Source organism: Nerophis lumbriciformis, linkage group LG07 (genome assembly GCF_033978685.3).
Source record: "Nerophis lumbriciformis linkage group LG07, RoL_Nlum_v2.1, whole genome shotgun sequence".
Taxonomy (NCBI): domain Eukaryota; kingdom Metazoa; phylum Chordata; class Actinopteri; order Syngnathiformes; family Syngnathidae; genus Nerophis; species Nerophis lumbriciformis.
This window is the reverse complement of record NC_084554.2, coordinates 13,299,622-13,322,500: the sequence shown is the minus strand read 5'-3', so window position 1 is coordinate 13,322,500 and position 22,879 is coordinate 13,299,622. Positions and strand designations below refer to the sequence as shown.

Below are 22,879 nucleotides of genomic sequence, written 5' to 3'. Positions count from 1 at the left end.
GGTTGAAAATGATTTGCAAATCATTGTATTCCGTTTATATTTACATTTAACAATTTCCCAACTCATATGGAAACGGGGTTTGATATATATATATATATATACACACACATATATAGTTACTTTGCATGCAGTCAGCCCAAATTTTAAAGGCCAATGCGGCCCCCCAGTCAAAAGGTTTGAACACCTCTGTTTTACAGTAAACACAAAAGTCTCCCATTAAACTGGACGTGACTGCCAGAGACACATATTGAGCATATGGCTCCATGCTAAACGACAACATGGATGCAGAAGCAGCGACAGACTAAAGGTTGTGGCCTTGGTGTTCTCTCATCCGCGTCCTAACAAAACATTTTCCTCGCTGCTGTCACCATGACGACGGCGGACTGCCGCCCGCCCCGCAGAGAGAGTGAGCCCAGGGGTCGCGGAGGGGTTAAACTTGGCACGGCGCCCTGCAGAAGCCCCAAAGATGGCGCGTGGAGGGCGGCCAGGAACACTGCATCTGTCCACGCTTGACGAGCGCTGGCTGTGACACATTTTTCTTCTTAATTACTGCTAATCGGAGGAAGCGTGGCTCATGCTAATCAAGCTCGACATATCGGATGGACACCGAGGGGAAACAAAAAATCCCAAAACAACTGAGCCCGTCTCTCCTCCAGCGTCTTAAAGGGGAACATTATCACAATTTCAGAAGGGTTAAAACCATTAAAAATCAGTTCCCAGTGGCTTATTTTATTTTTTGAAGTTTTTTTCAAAATTTTACCCATCACGCAATATCCCTAAAAAAAGCTTCAAAGTGCCTGATTTTAACCATCGTTATATACACCCGTCCATTTTCCTGTGACGTCACATAGTGAAACCAACACAAACAAACATGGCGGAAAGAACAGCAAGCTATAGCGACATTAGCTCGGATTCAGACTCGGATTTCAGCGGCTTAAGCGATTCAACAGATTACGCATGTATTGAAACGGATGGTTGTAGTGTGGAGGCAGGTAGCGAAAACGAAATTGAAGAAGAAACTGAAGCTATTGAGCCATATCGGTTTGAACCGTATGCAAGCGAAACCGACGAAAACGACACGACAGCCAGCGACACGGGAGAAAGCGAGGACGAATTCGGCGATCGCCTTCTAACCAACGATTGGTATGTGTTTGTTTGGCATTAAAGGAAACTAACAACTATGAACTAGGTTTACAGCATATGAAATACATTTGGCAACACCATGCACTTTGAGAGTGCAGACAGCTCAATTTTCATTAATTAATATATTCTGTAGACATCTGGAGGCCACGCCCCCTCCAGCTCCATGCGGACCTGAGTGAGGACAGCCTTTTTTCACTACGGGAGGACAACAGGGTGACAAGAACTAAATCATCCAGACTAGAGATAAATTGTATTATTATGTTTATTTTACCTAAAAATAAATAGATATTTATTAATTAAAAAAAACAACTAAATACATTTTTACCATATTTTGCTAAAAACATCAAAATTAATTGTATTTTTTCTGACTCCTTATTACATCCAGCCATAGAATTTTACATTAAAATAAACATATTTGAAATAATTAATTTTAAATTATCATAATAATTCATTTAAAATGACCATATTTAATTATTAAAATAATTGCTTGTTTATCAACAACTTTAGCATTTTATTCATTACATTTTGAAGCTCTCAGAAGCCAAGTTATGTTATATTCCTTAATATTTATTTATGCAAGTTTGAAGTATCAATTATCCAAACAGTTTTGTTTGCATATTTTCAGGATATATATATATATATATATATATATATATATATATATATATATATATATATATATATATGTATATATATATATATATATATATATATATATATATATGTATGAAATACTTGACTTGGTGAATTCTAGCTGTCAATATACTCCTCCCCTCTTAACCACGCCCCACCCCACCCCCGACCACGCCCCCACCCCCCCACCTCCCGAATTCGGAGGTCTCAAGGTTGGCAAGTATGACATACCCTCATGTCAGCAGGCCAGGGAAGCTAGGGTCGATATTCTTCTCTTGATAATCTTCGGTGGCATAAGGGACGGTGTGAGCCAAGACATCCAGGGGGTTTAGCTCGCTCATCTGCGGGAACAAACTGCCGCCATTGCTTGCCGTGCTACCGAGGACCTTTGTCCCTGAATTTCTCACACACTCCGGCAGATTCAATGGGGGTCTGGCGGCAGATTTCTTTGACTTTATCGTTGGAAATGCATCTGCTTTGAGTGTCGCAGGATATCCACACATTCTTGCCATCTCTGTCGTAGCATAGCTTTCGTCGGTAAAGTGTGCGGAACAAACGTCCAATTTCTTGCCACTTTCGCATCTTTGGGCCACTGGTGCAACTTGAATCCGTCCCTGTTCGTGTTGTTACACCCTCCGACAACACACCGACGAGGCATGATGTCTCCAAGGTACGGAAAACAGTCGAAAGAACGGAAAATAACAGAGCTGATTTAACTCGGTGTTTGAGAAAATGGCGGATTGCTTCCCGATGTGACGTCACAACGCTCCGAGAGCGAATAATAGAAAGGCGTTTAATTCGCCAAAATTCACCCATTTAGAGTTCGGAAATCGGTTAAAAAAAAAAAAGGTCTTTTTCCTGCAACATCAAGGTATATATTGACGCTTACATAGGTCTGGTGATAATGTTCCGCTTTAAGAAAGCGAGCCGAATCCCTCCTGAGACTGCAGCCGCTCACGTCTCGCTTCAAACCGCAACCTCTGGCGGCGCCACAGAGTCGGGGACGATCAGAAATAAATGACGATTTACGTCAAGCTCTGCATTGATGGCTCACTGTGATAAATGCATACAATCAATCCAGCCTATTTTCACCCACAAACATAATTACAGCGTCAGGCCTTCCCACTCGCTCTTCAACGTGATGAACTGCGACTGGCGGGTGACTGCGTGCACTCAACCACGTGGTCGCTCCGACATCAACAGGCAGCAGTTAAAGAAAAGCCTTTCTTCCTCGCTAGTCATTGAAGACTTTACACAAAATAAGAGTTTTCATTGTTAATGCCATTGATCAGTGGGTCCACATCTTCCAACAAAGGACACTAAGGCATTTCTATATACAGCACATTCATTGATTAATCAATGTAAAAATAGTTGGTTGGCCTTTTAATTTTTTTAATTTTTATAAATGCACATAACATTGAAATTGCACTTTTAACGTGGAAGGATCACTATATACTGAGGGTCAGCAACCCATGGCTTTAGAAACCTTGAGCACCGCCCTAGTGGCTCCCTGGACCTCTTTCAGAAATGCGTGAAAATGGAAAAAGATGAAGAAAAAAATAAAAATGTTTGTTTTAATATGGTTTCTGTAGGACAGGGGTCGGCAACCCGCGGCTCTTTGACCACTCTGATGCGGCTCAGCTGCATACTTGCCGACCCTCCCGATTTTTCCGGGAGACTTTCAGATTTCACTGCCTCTCCCGGGGCAAACATTCTCCGATTTTCACCCGGACAACAATATTGAGGGCGTGCCGTGATGGCACTGCATTTAGCGTCCTCTACAACCTGTCGTCGCATCCACTTTTTCACCTAACAAATAGCGTGCCGGCCCAGTCACATGTTGTATGCAGCGTCTGCTCACACACACAAGTGACAGCAAGGCATACTTGATCAACAGCCATACAGATTACACTGAGGGTGGCGATATAAACAACTTTAACACTCTTACAAATATGCGCCACACTGTGAACCCACATCAAACAAGAATGACAAACACATTTCGGGAGAACATCTACACACGTGTTATTTCTAATGGGAAGAAATGTGTTTTTTGTTCCTATGTTGGGTGTTTGGAACACATTCATTAGATTTGTGTTATTTCTAATGGGATAAAATGTGTTTTTTGTTCCTATGTTGGGTGTTTGGAACACATTCATTAGATTTGCGTTATTTCTAATGGGAAGAAATGTGTTTTTTGTTCCTATGTTGGATGTTTGGAACACATTCATTAGATTTGCTTTATTTCTAATGGGAAGACATTTGTTTTTTGTTCATATGTTGTGTGTTTGGAACACATTCATTAGATTTGCGTTATTTCTAATGGGAAGAAATGTGTTTTTTGCTCCTATGTTGTGTGTTTGGAACACATTCATTAGATTTGCGTTATTTTTAATGGGAAGAAATGTGTTTTTTGTTCATATGTTGTGTGTTTGGAACACATTCATTAGATTTGCGTTATTTCTAATAGGAAGAAATGTGTTTTTTGTTCCTATGTTGTGTGTTTGGAACACATTCATTAGATTTGCGTTATTTCTAATAGGAAGAAATGTGTTTTTTGTTCCTATGTTGGGTGTTTGGAACACATTCATTAGATTTGCGTTATTTCTAATGGGAAGAAATGTGTTTTTTGTTCCTATGTTGGGTGTTTGGAACACATTCATTAGATTTGCGTTATTTCTAATGGGAAGAAATGTGTTTTTTGTTCCTATGTTGGGTGTTTGGAACACATTCATTAGATTTGCGTTATTTCTAATGGGAAGAAATTTGTTTTTTGTTCCTATGTTGGATGTTTGTAACACATTCATTAGATTTGCGTTATTTCTAATGGGAAGAAATGTGTTTTTTGTTCCTATGTTGGGTGTTTGGAACACATTCATTAGATTTGCATTATTTCTAATGGGAAGAAATGTGTTTTTTGTTCCTATGTTGGGTGTTTGAAACACATTCATTAGATTTGCGTTATTTCTAATGGGAAGAAATGTGTTTTTTGTTCATATGTTGGGTGTTTGGAACACATTCATTAGATTTGTATTATTTCTAATGGGAAGAAATGTGTTTTTTGTTCCTATGTTGGGTGTTTGGAACACATTCATTAGATTTGCGTTATTTCTAATGGGAAGAAATGTGTTTTTTGTTCCTATGTTGGGTGTTTGGAACACATTCACTAGATTTGCGTTATTTCTAATGGGAAGAAATGTGTTTTTTGTTCCTATGTTGGGTGTTTGGAACACATTCATTAGATTTGCGTTATTTCTACTGGGAAGAAATTAGTTTTTTGTTCCTATGTTGGGTGTTTGGAACACATTCACTAGATTTGCGTTATTTCTAATGGGAAGAAATGTGTTTTTTGTTCCTATGTTGGGTGTTTGGAACACATTCATTAGATTTGCGTTATTTCTAATGGGAAGAAATTAGTTTTTTGTTCCTATGTTGGATGTTTGGAACACATTCATTAGATTTGCGTTATTTCTAATGGGAAGAAATGTGTTTTTTGTTCCTATGTTGGGTGTTTGGAACACATTCACTAGATTTGTGTTATTTCTAATGGGAAGAAATGTGTTTTTTGTTCCTATGTTGGGTGTTTGGAACACATTCATTAGATTTGCATTATTTTTAATGGGAAGAAATGTGTTTTTTGTTCATATGTTGTGTGTTTGGAACACATTTATTATATTTGCGTTATTTCTAATGGGAAGAAATGTGTTTTTTGTTCCTATGTTGGGTGTTTGGAACACATTCATTAGATGTGTGTTATTTCTAATGGGAAGAAATGTGTTTTTTGTTCCTATGTTGGGTGTTTGGAACACATTCATTAGATTTGCGTTATTTCTAATGGGAAGAAATGTGTTTTTTGTTCCAATGTTGGGTGTTTGGAACACATTCATTAGATTTGCTTTATTTCTAATGGGAAGAAATTAGTTTTTGTTCATATGTTGGGTGTTTGGAACACATTCATTAGATTTGCGTTATTTCTAATGGGATAACATGTGTTTTTTGTTCCTATGTTGGGTGTTTGGAACACATTCATTAGATTTGCGTTATTTCTAATGGGAAGAAATGTGTTTCATGTTCATATGTTGTGTGTTTGGAACACATTCATTAGATTTGCGTTATTTCTAATGGGAAGAAATGTGTTTTTTGTTCCAATGTTGGGTGTTTGGAACACATTCATTAGATTTGCGTTATTTCTAATGGGAAGAAATGTGTTTTTTGTTCCTATGTTGGGTGTTTGAAACACATTCATTAGATTTGCGTTATTTCTAATGGGAAGAAATGTGTTTTTTGTTCCTATGTTGGGTGTTTGGAACACATTCACTAGATTTGCGTTATTTCTAATGGGAAGAAATGTGTTTTTTGTTCCTATGTTGGGTGTTTGGAACACATTCATTAGATTTGCGTTATTTCTAATGGGAAGAAATGTGTTTTTTGTTCCTATGTTGGGTGTTTGGAACACATTCATTAGATTTGCGTTATTTCTAATGGGAAGAAATGTGTTTTTTGTTCCTATGTTGGGTGTTTGAAACACATTCATTAGATTTGCGTTATTTCTAATGGGAAGAAATGTGTTTTTTGTTCCTATGTTGGGTGTTTGGAACACATTCATTAAATTTGCGTTATTTCTAATGGGAAGAAATGTGTTTTTTGTTCTTATGTTGGGTGTTTGGAACACATTCACTAGATTTGCGTTATTTCTAATGGGAAGAAATGTGTTTTTTGTTCCTAAGCTGGGTGTTTGGAAAACATTCATTAGATTTGCGTTATTTCTAATGGGATGAAATGTGTTTTTTGTTCCTATGTTGGGTGTTTGGAACACATTCATTAGATTTGCGTTATTTCTAATGAGAAGAAATGTGTTTCTTGTTCATATGTTGGGTGTTTGGAACACATTCATTAGATTTGCGTTATTTCTAATGGGAAGAAATGTGTTTTTTGTTCCTATGTTGGGTGTTTGGAACACATTCATTAGATTTGCGTTATTTCTAATGGGAAGAAATGTGTTTTTTGTTCCAATGTTGGGTGTTTGGAACACATTCATTAGATTTGCATTATTTCTAATGGGAAGAAATGTGTTTTTTGTTCCTATGTTGGGTGTTTGGAACACATTCATTAGATTTGCGTTATTTCTAATGGGATAAAATGTGTTTTTTGTTCCTATGTTGGGTGTTTGGAACACATTCATTAGATTTGCGTTATTTCTAATGGGAAGAAATGTGTTTTTTGTTCCTATGTTGGGTGTTTGGAACACATTCATTAGATTTGCGTTATTTCTAATGGGAATAAATGTGTTTTTGTTCATATGTTGGGTGTTTGGAACACATTCATTAGATTTGCGTTATTTCTAATGGGATAAAATATGTTTTTTGTTCCTATGTTGGGTGTTTGGAACACATTCATTAGATTTGCGTTATTTCTAATGGGAAGAAATGTGTTTTTTGTTCGTATGTTGGGTGTTTGGAACACATTCATTAGATTTGCGTTATTTCTAATGGGAAGAAATTTGTTTTTGTTCATATGTTGGGTGTTTGGAACACATTCATTAGATTTGTGTTATTTCTAATGGGAAGAAATGTGTTTTTTGTTCCTATGTTGGGTGTTTGGAACACATTCATTAGATTTGCGTTATTTCTAATAGGAAGAAATGTGTTTTTTGTTCCTATGTTGGGTGTTTGGAACACATTCATTAGATTTGCGTTATTTCTAATGGGAAGAAATGTGTTTTTTGTTCCTATGTTGGGTGTTTGGAACACATTCATTAGATTTGCGTTATTTCTAATGGGAAGAAATGTGTTTTTTGTTCCTATGTTGGGTGTTTGGAACACATTCATTAGATTTGCGTTATTTCTAATGGGAAGAAATTTGTTTTTTGTTCCTATGTTGGATGTTTGTAACACATTCATTAGATTTGCGTTATTTCTAATGGGAAGAAATGTGTTTTTTGTTCCTATGTTGGGTGTTTGGAACACATTCATTAGATTTGCATTATTTCTAATGGGAAGAAATGTGTTTTTTGTTCCTATGTTGGGTGTTTGAAACACATTCATTAGATTTGCGTTATTTCTAATGGGAAGAAATGTGTTTTTTGTTCATATGTTGGGTGTTTGGAACACATTCATTAGATTTGTATTATTTCTAATAGGAAGAAATGTGTTTTTTGTTCCTATGTTGGGTGTTTGGAACACATTCATTAGATTTGCGTTATTTCTAATGGGAAGAAATGTGTTTTTTGTTCCTATGTTGGGTGTTTGGAACACATTCACTAGATTTGCGTTATTTCTAATGGGAAGAAATGTGTTTTTTGTTCCTATGTTGGGTGTTTGGAACACATTCATTAGATTTGCGTTATTTCTACTGGGAAGAAATTAGTTTTTTGTTCCTATGTTGGGTGTTTGGAACACATTCACTAGATTTGCGTTATTTCTAATGGGAAGAAATGTGTTTTTTGTTCCTATGTTGGGTGTTTGGAACACATTCATTAGATTTGCGTTATTTCTAATGGGAAGAAATTAGTTTTTTGTTCCTATGTTGGATGTTTGGAACACATTCATTAGATTTGCGTTATTTCTAATGGGAAGAAATGTGTTTTTTGTTCCTATGTTGGGTGTTTGGAACACATTCACTAGATTTGTGTTATTTCTAATGGGAAGAAATGTGTTTTTTGTTCCTATGTTGGGTGTTTGGAACACATTCATTAGATTTGCATTATTTTTAATGGGAAGAAATGTGTTTTTTGTTCATATGTTGTGTGTTTGGAACACATTTATTATATTTGCGTTATTTCTAATGGGAAGAAATGTGTTTTTTGTTCCTATGTTGGGTGTTTGGAACACATTCATTAGATGTGTGTTATTTCTAATGGGAAGAAATGTGTTTTTTGTTCCTATGTTGGGTGTTTGGAACACATTCATTAGATTTGCGTTATTTCTAATGGGAAGAAATGTGTTTTTTGTTCCAATGTTGGGTGTTTGGAACACATTCATTAGATTTGCTTTATTTCTAATGGGAAGAAATTAGTTTTTGTTCATATGTTGGGTGTTTGGAACACATTCATTAGATTTGCGTTATTTCTAATGGGATAACATGTGTTTTTTGTTCCTATGTTGGGTGTTTGGAACACATTCATTAGATTTGCGTTATTTCTAATGGGAGGAAATGTGTTTCATGTTCATATGTTGGGTGTTTGGAACACATTCATTAGATTTGCGTTATTTCTAATGGGAAGAAATGTGTTTTTTGTTCCAATGTTGGGTGTTTGGAACACATTCATTAGATTTGCGTTATTTCTAATGGGAAGAAATGTGTTTTTTGTTCCTATGTTGGGTGTTTGAAACACATTCATTAGATTTGCGTTATTTCTAATGGGAAGAAATGTGTTTTTTGTTCCTATGTTGGGTGTTTGGAACACATTCACTAGATTTGCGTTATTTCTAATGGAAAGAAATGTGTTTTTTGTTCCTATGTTGGGTGTTTGAAACACATTCATTAGATTTGCGTTATTTCTAATGGGAAGAAATGTGTTTTTTGTTCCTATGTTGGGTGTTTGGAACACATTCATTAGATTTGCGTTATTTCTAATGGGAAGAAATGTGTTTTTTGTTCCTATGTTGGGTGTTTGAAACACATTCATTAGATTTGCGTTATTTCTAATGGGAAGAAATGTGTTTTTTGTTCCTATGTTGGGTGTTTGGAACACATTCATTAAATTTGCGTTATTTCTAATGGGAAGAAATGTGTTTTTTGTTCTTATGTTGGGTGTTTGGAACACATTCACTAGATTTGCGTTATTTCTAATGGGAAGAAATGTGCTTTTTGTTCCTAAGCTGGGTGTTTGGAAAACATTCATTAGATTTGCGTTATTTCTAATGGGATGAAATGTGTTTTTTGTTCCTATGTTGGGTGTTTGGAACACATTCATTAGATTTGCGTTATTTCTAATGAGAAGAAATGTGTTTCTTGTTCATATGTTGGGTGTTTGGAACACATTCATTAGATTTGCGTTATTTCTAATGGGAAGAAATGTGTTTTTTGTTCCTATGTTGGGTGTTTGGAACACATTCATTAGATTTGCGTTATTTCTAATGGGAAGAAATGTGTTTTTTGTTCCAATGTTGGGTGTTTGGAACACATTCATTAGATTTGCATTATTTCTAATGGGAAGAAATGTGTTTTTTGTTCCTATGTTGGGTGTTTGGAACACATTCATTAGATTTGCGTTATTTCTAATGGGATAAAATGTGTTTTTTGTTCCTATGTTGGGTGTTTGGAACACATTCATTAGATTTGCGTTATTTCTAATGGGAAGAAATGTGTTTTTTGTTCCTATGTTGGGTGTTTGGAACACATTCATTAGATTTGCGTTATTTCTAATGGGAATAAATGTGTTTTTGTTCATATGTTGGGTGTTTGGAACACATTCATTAGATTTGCGTTATTTCTAATGGGATAAAATATGTTTTTGTTCCTATGTTGGGTGTTTGGAACACATTCATTAGATTTGCGTTATTTCTAATGGGAAGAAATGTGTTTTTTGTTCCTATGTTGGGTGTTTGGAACACATTCATTAGATTTGCGTTATTTCTAATGGGAAGAAATTTGTTTTTGTTCATATGTTGGGTGTTTGGAACACATTCATTAGATTTGTGTTATTTCTAATGGGAAGAAATGTGTTTTTTGTTCCTATGTTGGGTGTTTGGAACACATTCATTAGATTTGCGTTATTTCTAATGGGATAAAATGTGTTTTTTGTTCCTATGTTGGGTGTTTGGAACACATTCACTAGATTTGCATTATTTCTAATGGGAAGAAATGTGTTTTTTGTTCCAATGTTGGGTTTTTGGAACACATTCATTAGATTTGCGTTATTTCTAATGGGAAGAAATGTGTTTTTTGTTCCTATGTTGGGTGTTTGGAACACATTCACTAGATTTGCATTATTTCTAATGGGAAGAAATTCGCAATTTTTGGAACGGACAACAAATGATAACCGAGGTATTTCTGTCTTTTATAGCTTTCGGCACGTAAGCAAACACGAAGCTGCTCCTTATCCTCCCATAAATGACAATATTTGCATCGTTCATGACATCCAATGTGACGTACGATACTGACGACCTTCGTAAGTCACGATACAGTATGCATTATTTAGCTCACCTCCCATCGGCAAGGCTTACTGTACGAGCACATTCCTAATTGTGCTCAATTTGAGTAAATAAAAGATGTGACAGTTGATTACATTCAATTGACAGGGAGAAAAGTGCAACAATTAACCTCCTGCTCTCCACCAAGCGCTAACTCACAATGTGCTATTCTGTTAGTTAGGTGTTCACTTAGCATTAATTCAACACCCAGACAGACTTCGATGTTTTCATTAAACATCAACGCCGTGATAATTACGTTTGCACACGCTGCTTCTATCCACGACAACTTGGCATTTTGTGGCGATGCGGCAGCGGCATGCTATCGGTACCAAAGTGCCAGATGTGCTAGGCAAGTACCTGCATGATAAATGGCAGCGGGTGAGAGCAGCCTGCCCCCGCGTGCATCCCCTTCCAGTCCCTTGGCATGCAGTGTTTCAAGCCAAATGGCACCCTCCCCCCCCATCAGTGTTGATATTTTAAACCTCTGCCATGCTACCCAGCTGTGGACACCACAGGTTATTATTCCCCCCGTTTCAGCCTCCCCCCGGGCACCGCGCCATCAGCCCCAACGCTTGCCAATTCACAAATGAGCATCAACAGCCAGCTTTCAGAGGCGCGTACATCTCCTACTTTACAGAGCAACCATTTATCAGATTGCTTCCATCACGTACACAACCCAAAAGAACCAGTCTGCATTCCTTTTTTTTTACAGCCTGTGTCTTAAACGTAAGTGGGGCGTCATTACTCTCGCTAATCGGACAATAAACCGCAAAGATGGTGGAGAGTACTCCGGCTGGCGGTGAGTCAGGGCTGCGAGGTCCGGGGTCGGCAACCCCGCGGCTGTAGAGTGGCTCCCTGCGAACTTTATCGTCGATGTTCTCTACTAAATTCTTTCAGCAAAAATATGGCAATATCGCGAAATGATCAAGTATGACACATAGAATGGACCTGCTATCCCCGTTTAAATAAGAAAATCGCATTTCAGTAGGCCTTTAACACTGTTAGAAATATGCGCCACACTGTGAATCCACACCAAACAAGAATGACAAACACATTTTGGGAGAACATCCGCACAGTAACACAACATAAACACAACAAAACAAATACCCAGAATCCCATTCAGCGTTAACGCTTCCAGGCTGCAATATACACCCCCGCTACCTCTAAACCCCGCCCTCCCAACCCCTCCCGCCTCAACCGACGCAATTTGTTCTGGCCCAAAATAAATTGGCCCTTTGAAACATATCTTTGTCTTTGTGTTGTATGTAGGCCACTTTGCTTAGCAGAGTTCAGTGATGCAAATGCATGTCAAGTTGATCAACAGATTGTATTATTCTCCACAGCAATAACAGTACTGATATGAAGGCTAAAAGGGCATTAATGGGAGCCTTAAAATAATTTAAAAAAAAGAAGTAACTAAATAGTAACTTTTCACAGTAACGCATTACTTTTTGGTGTAAGTGACTGAGTTAGTAACTGAGTTACTTTTGAAATAAAGTAACTAGTAACTGTAACTAGTTACTGGTTTTCAGTAACTAACCCAACACTGGCCTTGAGACAGGAAACAAAGTGCAAACAGGAAAAATAAAGTTAAACTTTCACGTAGAGCAGGGGTGTCGAACTCATTTTAGCTCAGGGGCCGCATGGAGGAAAATCTGTGCACACGCGGGCTGGAGTATTAAAATCACGGCATTAACACTAAAAAATAAAGACAACTTCAGATTGTTTTCTTTGTCTTACTTTGGCCAAAAAAAGAACAAACACATTCTGAAAATATTACAATAAAAATACAGAAAAAAACTACCGGCAGCGGTTGTCACACCGCGGTGAGGGAAGTCTTGTCTTGGTTTTTTCTGTCTTGTGATTTACATGTTTTATTTTGAAAAGCAACTCCTCTTGTTTCAGATCACAGGTCCTTCCTCTTGTGTCACCAGTCTGACGTCATTCCTGACCCTTGATTGTTTCCACCTGTTTCCCATTACCCTCATGTTCTATATAAGCCCATGCCTCCCCTTGTTCTGCGCCAGATTGTCTCGAGCTTTCGTGCCTGTCTTGCGTTCCATACTCATGTTCATGTCCATGCCTTGCCTTGTCCCACGTCTACGTCCTTGCTTCCAGAATATCCCACGCTGTAATTTTGAATTAACTTTTTCTCCTCCCTCAGAGTGACTTTTGTTATTCAACCTTTTTTCTACCGCAGTGGTGAGTTATAATTTTTCCCTAATGATTTTTCCTCAAAGTCTTTGTTTACATTTATTAGAGTAGTAAGTTTTATAGTCTTTATTTTCTTCCTCCTGTTGGAGCGTTTTTTGTTAAAGTTTTTTGATAACAGATACGGTGCTAATTATAATTGTCCTTATTTTTGTATTTCCTCCTTTTGGAGTGATTTTCAGTTTTTCCCTTTTGGAACATTTTGTCGATATCTATTTTTGTAATTTCATAGTATTTGAATTTACTCGGCTCTGGAGGCTTAAAGAGTTTTTCAAAATAAAAGCTTTATTTGGAATCACATCTCTGCATCTGAGTCCCTTCCTTCGTCCAAGCCTGACAGCGGTAAAGTTTAGATCCATGAAGGAAAGAAGAAAGTGAATGAATGTTTATAACTGAATACATTTACATATGCATATAAATGTGTTTTCTTTTGTATCATTTTTTTTAATGAATTGAGTAACGTTTATGACAACCTTTTTCCAAAACACAACATAGAATGTGAGATATAACAGGATAATGCATACATTTACCATTTGTTTTCAAAACGGTTACTAAAAAGTGGAACCCCAAAAACTTACTGTGGGACCCCATTTTTATGACTTGATGGGGTCCCTTGAAAATTCCTAGCGCCAACACTGACGGAGTATTGGTGCATGCAAAACAGCAGCAGGCGGCTGTGGCCTACGGACAGATTCTAATACTAATCAAATATCATCCTGGGGGCCACAGATAATTAATTCTTGACTTTGACACATAGAATGTAGAATATAGAATGAGGATTTTAAGTTCAGGGTTCTTTGTGTATTTCACGGCAACACGTCAAATGTTAAGTCAAGCTTTTAACAAGCTGTCCAGAGAAGCCAAGATATATAACGGTGCAGTTGGCAGCATGTATTATGGTATAGAGAGGCAAATACCAAGCTGTATGGCGCTGTATCAAAGACATTTGTGCAGTCCAAAGGTCAGGCGATGGTAAAAGGTTGCAGAGAAGCCGAGCCGCTGGACGGGCTTTCATCAGCGGGCGGCAGCTGGAGTCTGAGTTCCTTTAGGGCTGCAGGCGCAGTGGGGCTACTCCTCTATGACATTTCCCATCTAGATCTGCCACGCTAATGGCATTTCACACACTTTTCAAAACAGCCAGATTGCTGGAAAAAAGCGCCAGTGCCTTTATTGTTTTGGGTTTGTGGAAAAGGCGACTGAAGGCCAGTGTGCAGTTGATTGTACACACACGCATGAAGCCAGTATGTACAGTATATATACGGTGTGTAAAGATCAAGTTTTCAAACCTCCATTGACATGAGAAACAACTCACGGCCAGGAGCGTAGCACCAAATTTTGGGCACCCACACAAGACTCAAGAAGGGCCCCCCCATCCCACCTCAAACCCAAGGTTGCAGCGCATACACAAACACTTGGCATGATTACATGCACTAAAAACTAATCAATGCATGGATTTGGTTGAAAGCAGCTTTTTAAAACATGTACAAAAAACTTAAATAAGTAATTTAAATTTTTTTAGGATGATTGGTATTTTTTTTTTTTATTGCTTATTGACCAATGAAAAAAAAAAAGAAAATCTATTATTATTCCATCCATCCATTTTCTACCGCTTGTCCCTTTCGCGGTCATATTTTTCATTATTTAAATTCATGTTCTAGCCATGTTACTGGTTGTACAAACCCCATTTCCATATGAGTTGGGAAATTGTGTTAGATGTAAATATAAACGGAATACAATGATTTGCAAATCATTTTCAACCCATATTCAGTTGAATATGCTACAAAGACAACATATTTGATGTTCAAACTGATAAACATTTTTTTTTTTTTTGCAAATAATCATTAACTTTAGAATTTGATGCCAGCAACACGTGACGAAGAAGTTGGGAAAGGTGGCAATAAATACTGATAAAGTTGAGGAATGCTCATCAAACACTTATTTGGAACATCCCACAGGTGAACAGGCAAATTGGGAACAGGTGGGTGCCATGATTGGGTATAAAAGTAGATTCCATGAAATGCTCAGTCATTCACAAACAAGGATGGGGCGAGGGTCACCACTTTGTCAACAAACGCGTGAACAAATTGTTGAACAGTTTAAGAAAAACCTTTCTCAACCAGCTATTGCAAGGAATTTAGGGATTTCACCATCTACGGTCCGTAATATCATCAAAGGGTTCAGAGGATCTGGAGAAATCACTGCGCGTAAGCAGCTAAGCCTGTGACCTTCGATCCCTCAGGCTGTACTGCATCAACAAGCGACACCGGTGTGTAAAGGATATCACCACATGGGCTCAGGAACACTTCAGAAACCCACTGTCAGTAACTACAGTTGGTCGCTACATCTGTAAGTGCAAATTAAAACTCTCCTATGCAAGGCGAAAACCGTTTATCAACAACACCCAGAAACGCTGTCGGCTTCGCTGGGCCTGAGCTCATCGAAGATGAACTGATACAAAGTGGAAAAGTGTTCTGTGGTCCGACGAGTCCACATTTCAAATTTTTTTTGGAAACTGTGGACGTCGTGTCCTCCGGACCAAAGAGGAAAAGAACCATCCGGATTGTTATAGGCGCAAAGTGTAAAAGCCAGCATGTATGGGGGTGTTTTAGTGCCCAAGACATGGGTAACTTACACATCTGTGAAGGCGCCATTAATGCTGAAAGATACATACAGGTTTTGGAGCAACATATGTTGCCATCCAACACAATTTACCAACTCATATGGAAACGGGGTTTGTATAATAAGGCCATGCAGAAGAAGGCATTAATAAGTACTTAATAATTACTAATTAAGAGCCAATATGTTACTAATTTGCATGTTAATAAGCAACTAATTAATGGTGAATATGTGTTCCCCATACTAAAGTGTTACCACAACGCACCGGATTATAGGGTACATTAAAGGGGTCGTACTATTATTTTTCTTCCTTGTGGTCTACATAACATGTAATGGTGGTTCTTTGGTCAAAATGTTGCATAGATGATGTTTTACAGATCATCTTCAAGCCGCTTTAGGATGCGCCGTTTTGTGGGCGGTCGTATTTACGTGGCTCACCTTCGACAGTCTTCTCCCCGTCATCTTTGTTGTAGCGGTGTAGCGTGCAAGGACGGTTTTAATGACATTCAGACGTTGCTTAAATCAATAACGGAGCAGCATCTCCTCATCCGTAATCAACAACACCATAAATGTGCCCCGTGAAAAAACGTCCGGCCAGAACTCTCTAGTAACTAAAGTTCCTTGGGTGAATAATGTAAACTCACTACACCGGTATGTTTTAGCGCTTTCATGGCGAGTCTACTGACAGATATAAGTAAGAACTTTACACCAATTTATATTAGAAATGGCAACAGCGGAGGATGAATGTCCCATAACAAGAAGATAGAGAAAAAGAAGAAGCTTATTGACTACGGTGTCGGCACGGACTACAATGGCGGATGCGTGCAAATTCTTACGACTTATGCAGATCCCAAATACAGATCAGCAGGTACCAGAAGATAAGAAAAGTTGGTTTTGCATAACATTGCGAAACAAAACGCCAGATAATATGTCTTACCTTATACACACACTCGTATGTTGAAGCACATAGCTTACTAAAGTCGTAATAAAACATTTTGATAGATTTTTGAGCGACGTGTGTAATGTCCATACTTGCCAACCCTCCCGAATTTTCCGGGAGACTCCCGAAATTCAGCGCCTCTCCCGAAACCCTCCCGGGACAAATATTCTCCCGAAAATCTCCCGATTTTCAGCCGGAGCTGGAGGCCACGCCCCCTCCAGCTCTATGCGGACCTGAGTGAGGACAGACTTTTTTCACGACGGAGGACAACAGGGTGACAAGAACTAAATCATCCAGACTAGAGATAAATTGTATTATTATGTTTATCTTACCTAAAAATAAATATATTTATTAATTTATTTTTTTTAAACTAAATACATTTTTACTAAAATTTGCTAAAAACATCAAATTAATTGTATTTTTATTTGTATTTTTTCTGACTCCTTATTACATCCAGCCATAGAATTATACATTAAAATAAACATATTTGAAATAATTGATTTTAAATTGTCATAATAATTCATTTAAAATGACCATATTTAATTATAAAAATAATTGCTTGTTTATCAACAACGTTAGCATTTTATTCATTACATTTTGAAGCTCTCAGAAGCCAAGTTATGTTATATTCCTTAAGATTTATTTATGCAAGTTTGAAGTATCAATTATCTAAACACAGCTTTGTTTGCATATTTTCAGGATGTGTATATATATATATATATATATATATATATATATATATATATATATATATATATATATATATGTATGAAATACTAGACTTGGTGAATTTCAGCTGTCAATATACTCCTCCCCTCTTAACCACGCCCCCAAACACGCACCGACCCACCCCCGACCACGCCCCCATCCCCCACCCCCCAACCTCCCGAAATCGGAGGTCTCAAGGTTGGCAAGTATGGTAATGTTCTATATTTTCAATGGAACTTATAAAATGTTGGTGTTGTTTACTTGAGTCATATTGCATTCTACCCGTATCTCTTATGTGTGACTGCCATCTACTGGCCACACTTATTACACCGTGCACCAAATTAAATAGCTTTGAGGTCGGTAAGCACAACCAACATTATTCCTTACATTAGGCACACCGGGTTATAAGGCGCACTGTCGAGTTTTGAGAAAATGAAAGGATTTTAAGTGCGATTTACAGTCTGAAAAATACGGTAATCATTGTAGTCCTACATGGATCCTGTTGTCTGTATTAATTATTAGAAAAATAAATATTTGAAACAAATATAACTTTCTGATGTCTTCACATCTCACTTATAAGCATATAACATTCAAGCATGACAAAAATAGGGACTCTGTGTATACCGTGATACATATTGATATGATTGATCTTTTTTTCCCCCACATCACCCAGTGCCACATCAGACTATAACATTTGCATCTCAGGGAAATGAGGTGCTTAATGAGAGCCTCTTAACTGGCCAGCGATATTTGCAAAATGGGAAGACTGTGAAAATGTCAGTGAAAATCAATTCAGTCACCAACCAAACCCTGTGGGACCGTCTCACACTTGATGCTGGGAAGACGTTCTGGGGAAAAATCTCCAAAACATCTTACAGACGACACATGCCCGTTTTTAGGAAATAACATCAGAATCAGATTTATTGGCTAAGTATGTTGAACAACAGAAGAAGCCAAAAGTAAACATTTTACGTCTAAGGGTGTCCCAATATCAATATTCTGTCTTGCCTCTGGTGAGGGCGGTCGCATTTTTCTCCGCTCCCTCCTTTCCCATCTTGCTCTCTTCGTTTATGTCTTGTTTGAACTTTTTTGAAGCCTCTTTCTTTGCGCTGTCCTCAAATCTAAACATCAGACATGGATATGATCAGCTGGACTCTCGACGCAATTGACAAAAGTCTTTTCGATGAGGAAAAAAGGTTCGAGGGAGCCTGGCTGCCCTGATGGAACCATTGCTGAGGGGTACATGAGAGATTCCTGGGATAAATGGAGAATCATGTGCCTCTCAGTCCTTTCCATCGAGGACGTGGAAGACATCTACCTATTTGGAACCGTGATCGCGGGGCACCTGCTGATTGGGCTGGGCATTGCTCTGGTGTATCGTCAAATTCTTAAAGGGGAACATTATCACAATTTCAGAATGGTTAAAACCATTAAAAATCAGTTCCCAGTGGCTTATTATATTTTTCGAATTTTTTTTAAAATTTTACCCATCACGCAATATCCCTAAAAAAAGCTTCAAAGTGCCTGATTTTAACCATCGTTATATACACCCGTCCATTTTCCTGTGACGTCACATAGTGATGCCAATACAAACAAACATGGCGGATAGAACAGCAAGATATAGCGACATTAGCTCGGATTCAGACTCGGATTTCAGCGGCTTAACACTGTCTGATAAGATAATTACTAACAACTATGAACTAGGTTTACAGCATATGAAATACATTTGGCAACAACATGCACTTTGAGAGTGCAGACAGCCCATTTCAGGCGCGCTAAGAACATATATTTTTCCACGATTTCAGCACTCAGGTTAACCATACCTAAATAGACACAAAATACTGTATTACACAAGACTACCCGAATGTACTCGAATGATTGAAAAAAAAAAAGTTTTTAAGCTAAATTATTGGTAAACACAGTTTATGTATAATTTACGTAAAACCGCGAGTAATGAATAAAGTTTTCATCAATTAATATATTCTGTAGACATACCCTCATCCGCTCTCTTTTCCTGAAAGCTGATCTGTCCAGTTTTGGAGTTGATGTCAGCAGGCCAGGGAAGCTAGGGTCGATATTCTTCTCTTGATCATCTTCGGTGGCATAAGGGACGGTGTGAGCCAAGACATCCAGGGGGTTTAGCTCGCTCGTCTGCGGGAACAAACTGCCGCCATTGCTTGCCGTGCTAGCGAGGTCCTTTGTCCCTGAATTGCTCACACACTCCGGCAGATTCAATGGGGGTCTGGCGGCAGATTTCTTTGACTTTATCGTTGGAAATGCATCTGCTTTGAGTGTCGCAGGATATCCACACATTCTTGCCATCTCTGTCGTAGCATAGCTTTCGTCGGTAAAGTGTGCGGAACAAACGACTGACCATTTCGTCGGCTTTCCCCACACCCTCGTATTTTGAACAAATTTCGTCCAATTTCTTGCCACTTTCGCATCTTTGGCCCACTGGTGCAACTTGAATCCGTCCCTGTTCGTGTTGTTACACCCTCCAACAACACACCGACGAAAGTGAGAAAATGGCGGATTGCTTCCCGATGTGACGTCACACATCGCTCCGAGAGCGAATAATAGAAAGGCGTTTAATTCGCCAAAATTCACCCATTTAGAGTTCGGAAATCGGTTAAAAAAAATATGGTCTTTTTTCTGCAACATCAAGGTATATATTGACGCTTACATAGGTCTGGTGATAATGTTCCCCTTTAAGCCTGCCTTTGCCGGTCAGTCGGCCTGGCTTCTTTGTTTGCTACACGCAACCTGCTACGTGAGTATTCCTTGTCTTCTAGTCTATGCTAAGTGGTAGCCCTAGCTGCCAGTGCGATCGGCGCGTTGTTGCTTCGGCTTGTTTTCGGTTTTTGGTACTTCCTTGAGTTTCGAAGAATAAATCATGTCCCTACATGCAAGTCCTACATGGTCCGTTTGCGTCCCGGGGGAACGAACCTCGCAGCAAGCTGCGACCCCTCGCATGTAACAATGGCGCCCAAGACCCAATGATTTTAGGTTGTCCTGAAGAATTTGGAGGTAATCCTCCTTTTTCATTGTCCCATTTAAAGCACCAGTTCCATTGGCAGCAAAACAGGCCCAGAGCATAATACTACCACCACCATGCTTGACGGTAGGGATGGTGTTCCTGAATTAAAGGCCTCACCTTTTATCCTCCAAACATATTGCTGGGTATTGTGGCCAAACAGCTCAATTTTTATTTAAACTGACATCACATGGACAAAGATAAGACCTTCTGGAGGAAAGTTCTGTGGTCAGATGAAATAAGAACTGAGCTGTAAAAATACCCAGCAATGTAAACTATTGATCACGACTGTATATTGTAGGATTCTTGCTGATATCGGCCAATACTCAAGGCTTTGATATCATATCAGCAGTGACAAAGTTGTATCACGGAACCTCTAGTTTTTATGAAAGAATTAAAAGTTCCTATTTTGAACTGTTGATAAAAACTTCCATATCAATACGAATTTTAATCAGGGTCAGGTTATCTGATTTGAAATCCCATTTTCTGCCCCAGCAACAAGATGGTATCTCCAGACGTGCATTGGACGGCAGGTCTCCGGAGTATTGTGGCGTCTTTCAGTTCTAAAGCACAGTCAAAGCCTCCCTGAATCCTCTCAACATCGCGCAGCTCTCTTTCAAAAATATCTTTCTGAGAAGGCCTTTTATTCCCTCACCTCTGCGCTCCCTGGCCACGCCGCGTCTGAGGCTGCCGACGGAAGCAGCCTTTGAGGGGGGTCGGGTGTTGTTGCGGGGGCAGGAGATGCTACTGGGAGTGATGCTGGTGCACACACGGTGCACTCTCTGCACTCTGCGCTCAAGGAATGAAGATACTAAATCTGTCCATATCGACCGCTCGCCTTTTTCTGGCACACCTGTGAGATTCTGCGAGGAGATCTCTATTTTAGGGGTGGGAATCTTTTGAACGCCACACAATTCCATTACGGCTTTGATTAAATGATAAATCGACTTTTTATGCATTTTTAATTACCGCAGTTTTTCCCCCTACTCTTTGAACCCTGCGCTTGATACAATCGTGCGGCAGTTTTACCGATTTTTTATGAAATTGTTCACATTGAATAGAACGCGCTCACACAATCAGTCAGTCGGCCGTTTCGGGCCCGATTTACTACAAACCCCGTTTTCATATGAGTTGGGAAATTGTGTTGGATGTAAATATAAACGGAATACAATGATTTGCAAATCCTTTTCAACCCATATTCAGTTGAATGCACTACAAAGACAAGATATTTGATGTTCAAACTCATAAACTTTATTTTTTTTTGCAAATAATAATTAACTTAGAATTTCATGGCTGCAACACGTGCCAAAGTAGTTGGGAAAGGGCATGTTCACCACTGTGTTACATGGCCTTTCCTTTTAACAACACTCTGTAAACGTTTGGGAACTGAGCAGACACATTTTTTAGGCTTCTCAGGTGGAATTATTTCCCATTCTTGTTGATGTACAGCTTAAGTTGTTCAACAGTCCGGGGGTCTCCGTTGTGGTATTTTAGGCTTCATAATGCGCCACACATTTTCAATGGGAGACAGGTCTGGACTACAGGCAGGCCAGTCTAGTACCCGCACTCTTTTACTATGAAGCCACGTTGATGTAACACGTGGCTTGGCATTGTCTTGCTGAAATAAGCAGGGGCGTCCGTGGTAACATTGCTTAGATGGCAACATATAATGCTCCAAAACCTGTATGTACCTTTCAGCATTAATGGCGCCTTCAAAGATGTGTAAGTTACCCAAGTCTTGGGCACTAATACACCCCCATACCATCACAGATGCTGGCTTTTCAACTTTGCGCCTATAACAATCCGGATGGTTCTTTTCCTCTTTGGTCCGGAGGACACGACGTCCACAGTTTCCAAAAACAATTTGAAATGTGGACTCGTCATACCACAGAACACTTTTCCACTTTGTATCAGTCCATTTTAGATGAGCTCAGGCCCAGCGAAGCCGACAGCGTTTCTGGGTGTTGTTGATAAACGGTTTTCGCCTTGCATAGGAGAGGTTTAACTTGCACTTACAGATGTAGCAACCAACTGTAGTTACTGACAGTGGGTTTCTGAAGTGTTCCTGAGCCCGTGTGGTGATATCCTTTACACACTGATGTCGCTTGTTGATGCAGTACAGCCTGAGGCATCGGGCTTAGCTGCTTACGTGCAGTGATTTCTCCAGATTCTCTGAACCCTTTGATGATATTACGGACCGTAGATGGTGAAATCCCTAAATTCGATGCAATAGCTGGTTGAGAAAGGTTTTTCTTAAACTGTTCAACAATTTGCTCACGCATTTGTTGACAAAGTGGTGACCCTCGCCCCATCCTTGTTTGTGAATGACTGAGCATTTCATGGAATCTACTTCTATACCCAATCATGGCACCCACCTGTTCCCAATTTGCCTGTTCACCTGTGGGATGTTCCAAATAAGTGTTTGATGAGCATTCCTCAACTTTATCAGTATTTATTGCCACC

General features: G+C 38.8%; 1 protein-coding gene across 3 annotated transcripts in view; it reads right to left on the bottom strand.

Annotated features, from left to right (window-relative positions):
• Positions 1-22,879, bottom strand: part of ptprn2 (protein tyrosine phosphatase receptor type N2) — a 439,783-nt gene that overhangs the window by 118,638 nt on the left and 298,266 nt on the right. The window lies entirely within an intron of this gene.